Source organism: Rhinopithecus roxellana, chromosome 18 (assembly GCF_007565055.1).
Source record: "Rhinopithecus roxellana isolate Shanxi Qingling chromosome 18, ASM756505v1, whole genome shotgun sequence".
Classification (NCBI taxonomy): Eukaryota; Metazoa; Chordata; class Mammalia; order Primates; family Cercopithecidae; genus Rhinopithecus; species Rhinopithecus roxellana.
This window is the reverse complement of record NC_044566.1, coordinates 87715648-87721647: the sequence shown is the minus strand read 5'-3', so window position 1 is coordinate 87721647 and position 6000 is coordinate 87715648.

Here is a 6000-nt window from a genome sequence, read left to right as displayed (position 1 = left end):
TGCTTTACATTGTTCTAAAACTCAGCATTAAATTTCCATGGAGTTAGATAAATCATATTAAACATACATCGACTCTAAATTTTAATTTTAATAAATCATGGGTATGAACAAGGAAGTTAGGTTGCTGATTAAGTATTTGCCAATTTTTGTCAAAGGTGGTAGAAGCATATTAGCAGCATTTCAAGTCCTGTTTATATTTTGTATTACTATTAAAGCTAAACAACATTTGTAAATGTTTATTAGCTATAAATACTTAGGGAAACTGTTATTTGGTTAAATTAATATGACATATCTATTTTACAGACTAGTAAGTGAATATTCTAAACTTATTGTAAGATGATGAACACACATTGCTTGGGGAAGATGTTACCAAATAATTTTATGACTAAATATAGACTAAGAAACAACTTTTTCAATATAAATATGTTTTTGTAAATTGCACATATATATATATATATATAAACACAAAAATTGTTATATGAGTGTGACGACAATAATAATTTCATGTTTTTATTTTGCATTTGTACTTACAATTTTTTTGCTATGCATAAATATTTATAATGACAAAAACATTAGAAATCAATGGTACATGGAAATATTTAGAGCAAAATATCAACAAATTATTTCTCTTTATTAGGAGTTCTGATATTCTAGTGTAATCATTGTTAACAACTTTTCTGATGTTTTTAAATTAGAAAAATTAGTAAAAATATTTAAAATATAGTTTTTGAGTCTAAAAGGTGTAAATAACTGGGAGATCATGTGAATTCACTTGTAAAAATCTTGAAAGCTTTGGAGTGAGAACTGAAAACACAGGCACAGTTCTAACCAATTTGTATTTGCGTATACACTGAACAAAATATATTATACATTGATCAATAAGCCATAAAAATTGCGATCAAGGCACTAAAGAAATAACACACCTCTGTAATTAAAGGCATTTAAGAAGACAATTCTACTTGTATTGCCTTTTCTTGTATGCACATTATTTCTTATTTTCAATTAGAAGCTTTTCAGAGAGACATATTGGTCTAATATTTCCATCTTCCATTATGCCTGTCCCATTGCTTTGTATCTGTAAGATAGTCAATTACACTGTAATTGGTTATCCTTTTATGATTTCCTTTTTAAAAAATTCTTATGTACTTAATCAGATACTTTTACATAAATATAATTAAAATAGAAGAATTTTCAAATTTGTCTCTGAGGTCACAATCTAAGAAAGAAATAATAAACAGATCCAGGGATCCTTTATACTAAGATCCTGAATTACCAATTTTTTCTAACCATGAAAAAATAATCATGGGTTGTCATCTCTCATGGTAAAATAAAATATTTGTCTTCTGTTTGTAACAAAAATAAAACATAATTTTCTGTGTCAAACAACTCCTTACATGTTTAATTGTTTTTATACATATTGTAATATTTGATCCTTATATAATCATTGTCAGCTAGACAGGACAGGTGCTACTGGCTCTATTTTTTTATGAGAAAACTAAAAGAATATATGATTGAGGTAAGAGTGCTTATCTCTTCACTTATAAGAAATTTGTAGTTATTACAGACTTACACTCTTCTTCAACTGCAGTAGCTTGTGGATATTACTTGTGTCACTGTTAACAGATATTTACATTTTATTACTCTCTCAAAATTAATTATAGATCATTTTATATGATAAATTGAATACTATTACAACATTGAACCTTATATGACTATTCGAATTGAGAGGCTTATTGTCAATGCTAGAAATGAAATACATGAATCCCTTTGTAAGATAAATTAAATCCTAAAGCCACATCAAATTTTATAATGTAAATTGAGCTGAGGGATTAAAATAGAACTGTAAATATTATAATCAAAATAATACTTTACCTATTCATTTATTTATATGTGCATTCTTATAAATCATAATTACAAGTATACTTTTTAGGAACTTGGTCCATTGAACAAAGTAATAGGTAATATTGATATGCAGAGAATAATAATGAATATTATGAACTACTTTCACAACGGATAGATCACTGTTTAGAAGTTGGGGAATAAGATTAAGAAATACAAGGAAAATAATAATTTAAAAAATTCAGAGTTTTGTATCCTCTATTTACAGCATTGTGTCTTTCCTTTGTTAAATTGGAAGATAAAATCAAGAGAGCAGAAAGCTTTAAAACAAATATTGCCAAATAAAGACAGAAAAGTAAAAGAAAGATGTCATAACATGACTAAATTTCTTGAGGAACTTTAAATATAATATTCCTCATATTTTGTATTGTACATACTAGAATTTATCTTAAATTGAGATGGCCTAATAAGTTTGACCTTAAAATTATATCCCTAAGGCATCCATATACAATTCTTTTTTTTTCTTTTTGTGTGATCACATTGGTTTTGTGTAAAACATTAAAATGTAACATAAACTATCTATTTCTACTTTTATTGGAAAGATTATAATTCAAACATGGATGGGGGCGTGCTACTCTGTGTTGCACCTGGGGACCTCACAGGGACAGAAACTCTGGGAGCCTGGAGGTAGGACAGGTAAGGAGTTCTCCCAGTAGCCCCAACTCTGGGGACATCCTCACCTCCCCTGTATGTAACCATGTGCCTGGCACTGCTCCTATCTCACCTTTTGTCTCCTGCTAGCAACACCATGAACCTGGTGGTCTCCTTCTGCAGGTAGAGAAACGTTTGCACAGGGCATTATACTGATTCCAGATCCAAAGGGCACTGTTCCCAGAAGCACGTCCCAAGAATCAGCGGAACAGTCATTGCACTGAAAATAGCTTTCACCCTCACCTGAACTAAAGGTTCAGGATCATGTGTGATTTTTTTTTTTTTTTTTTTTTTTTTTGATCATGTGTGATCGTATTCCTTGCAATTTAAAATAAAGACAAAGATAGCGGCTAGAGAGAAAGCAGATTGGTTTCTTCCTGGAAAAGGCCTCCATCTGAGCTGCACCCACCGAGACTGCCGCTCGAAGGTAGTGCATCAGCAGGTCAATGAGCGACTGACTGATCTCCAGTCTGCAAAGTCTCAAAATGAGGTCCTGAAACAGGTTCAGGAGGTCCTGTAGCAAAAAGCTTCAAAGTGCTGATCTCTGATGCAAGGTCAACTTGACCTGAAAAAAGCAGTAAATTCAATATGGCTGCTCTTGAATGAAAATATATCCCTGATCTGAAAATGTATTCCTTTTTTCCTAGTTCAAGTTTTAAATAAAAATGAGTGGACCAATATGTCATTATACAATAAGTGAATCAATGTGTCCTGAGAGGAAAACTGAATTTTAAAATTATTTTTGCATTGTCACTCATGTAGTTATAATAATTATAATTTTGCCACAAGACAGTTAACCAGAGGTTAGGCACTGCTTGGAGTTCAGGAGTTTTTTTTTTTTTTTTTTTTTTTTTTTTCAATTATTAAATATTTATTTTAAATTCAAGAGTACACATGCAGGTTTGTTATTCTACCTAAACTGTGCCATAGGGATTTGTTGTACAGATTGTTTCATTACCTAGGTGTTAAGCCTAGTACATATTAATTATTTTTTCTGATCCTCTCCCTCCTCCCAGCCTCCTCCACTCTACAGTAGGCCCCAGTGTGTGTCTTCCTTGATGTATCCATGTGCTCTCATCATCAAGCTCCTACTTACAAGTGATAACATGCAGTATTTGGTTTTCTTATCCTGAGTTAGTTTTCTGAGGGTAATAGCCTCCAACTCTATCCATGTCCCTGCAAATGACATGATCTCACTCTTTTATATGGCTGCGTAGTATTAAATGGTGTATATGTACCACATTTTCTTTATCCAGTCTATCATTGATGGGCATTTAGACTGATTCCACATCTTTGCTATTTGATTTCACAAGGTTTTACATGTACTTATGTGTGTGTCTAGGTAAGGTCTATGAAACTCACATATTCAAGTGATGAAATTTCATAGAACTATATATTTTAAATAAAATGAACAAAATAATCTACAAATAATAGTGAATTTTCTTCTTCTTCTTTTTTTTTTTTTTTTTTGAGACAGAAAAGCCTGTTGCCAGGCTGGAGTGTAGTGGCATGATCTGGCTCACTACAACCTCCACCTCACAGGTTCAAGCAATTCTCCTGTCTCAGTCTCCCAAGTAGCTGGGATTACAGGCATACGCCACCATGCCCAGCTAATTTTTGTATTTTTAGTAGAGATGGGGTTTCACCATATTAGACAGGATGGTCTCGGTCTCTTGGTTTCATGATCCACCCACCTTGGCCTTCCAAAGTGCTGTGATTACAAGTGTGAGTCACTGCGCCCTGCCAATCGTGACTTTTTTTTTTTTTTTTTTTTTTCTGAGATGGAGTCTTGCCCTGTCACCCAGCTGGAGTGCAGTGGTGTGATCTCAGCTCACTGCAACCTCTGCCTCCCAGGTTCAAGCGATTCTCCTTTCTCAGCCTCCCGAGTAGCTGGGACTACAGGCGCGTGGACTACGTCTGGCTAATTTTTGTATTTTAAGTAGAGATGGGGTTTCACCATATTGGCCAAAATGTTCTTCATCTCCTGACCTTGTGATCCATCTGCCTCAGCCTCCCAAAGTGCTGGGATTAGAGATGTGAACCACCGTGCCCAGCCCGTGATATATTTTTTTTAATCAGGTTATTTTCATGCTGTTGAGTTGCTATAATGGTACAATGGTGGTCACCAGGGACTGATTGAGGGTACAGGAGTGTTTGGAGAAATATTCATCAAAAGATAACAAAATTTCAGTTACATAAGAAGAATAAGTTCAAGAGATCTATTGCGTAACATGATGAATATAGTTAATAATATATTACTGTCTGGAAAAATGTTAACAGTGAATATAAAGTACTCTTACTACAAAATGAAAACTATGTGAGATAATGCATATGTTAATTAGCTAAATTTAGTCATTCCACATCATATATATACTTCAAAACACCATATTGTATACAATAAATATATAAAATGTTATCTGCCAATTTTAAAAATAAAAATATATCCTCCCAAATTAGTTTATAAAACTAGTGTAAAGAAAATGAAATTTGATTTAAAACTACTGAAATAAAGCATAATAATTATGCTAAATTTTGACTTATTTGGTGTGAGATAGGAATTATATTTAATGCTAAATAAGCTACAGTTACCTATGTTGAGATAACTACTCTGTATTACACTAGGAAGTAATGTACTAACTTTTGTTGGATCAGCATTATGGTTGCTGACTACAATTAAAACAACCCGGTACACAATGTAAAAGAGAATTATGTAAAATAAATAATTTGTGATGTTAAAAATTCAGCATAAATTTTGTCACCCTTCACCAAATCTATTTGCCAATCAGAGACTGCATATCATATCCTAGATCTCATTTGACAATATTTTGCTATTGGAAAATATATTAAGTTTTCTATTACAAGTTTAGTAGTATGAGTGAGAATTTCTGGAAAGAAAGAATTTGAAGAGAAAAATTGAATGGAAAATGAGCATGAAGTGTCAGACATTGATTATTCTAACAAAAGAACCAAATTAACCAAGGTTGTATCTTTGTAAATCAAAGATTTGTATGTTATTCTAACCATGGCATATGATTGTTTTGTTTTTGGAGAGGGTAACATAAAAAATTAATATCTTAGTGTCTATGATTTATTTACATACCTAAAACTATCCCTGGAGTCAAGTCTATTCCAAAAATCATGTAAGAATTTTTGGTGTTTCTATAAGCAATGTATGTATTTGCTCCCCTCCAGGCCTGTGCTGATGTCTCTCCAGCGTCTTTCTGATAGTCTAAAGCAAAATCAACTTTAGACCTTTCAGAGAACTCACTATTCCCTGACATCTTGGATCCTTGTAAGATTCTAGATTCTTGTTTCTTTTTCTCGTTCTGTTGCCCGGGCTAGCGTGTAATGTCACAATCACAGCTCACTGCAGCCTCAACTTCCCAAGCTCAAGCGAGGCTCCCGCCTGAGCTTCCCAAGTAGCTGGAATTAGAGGTGCCTGCCATCACA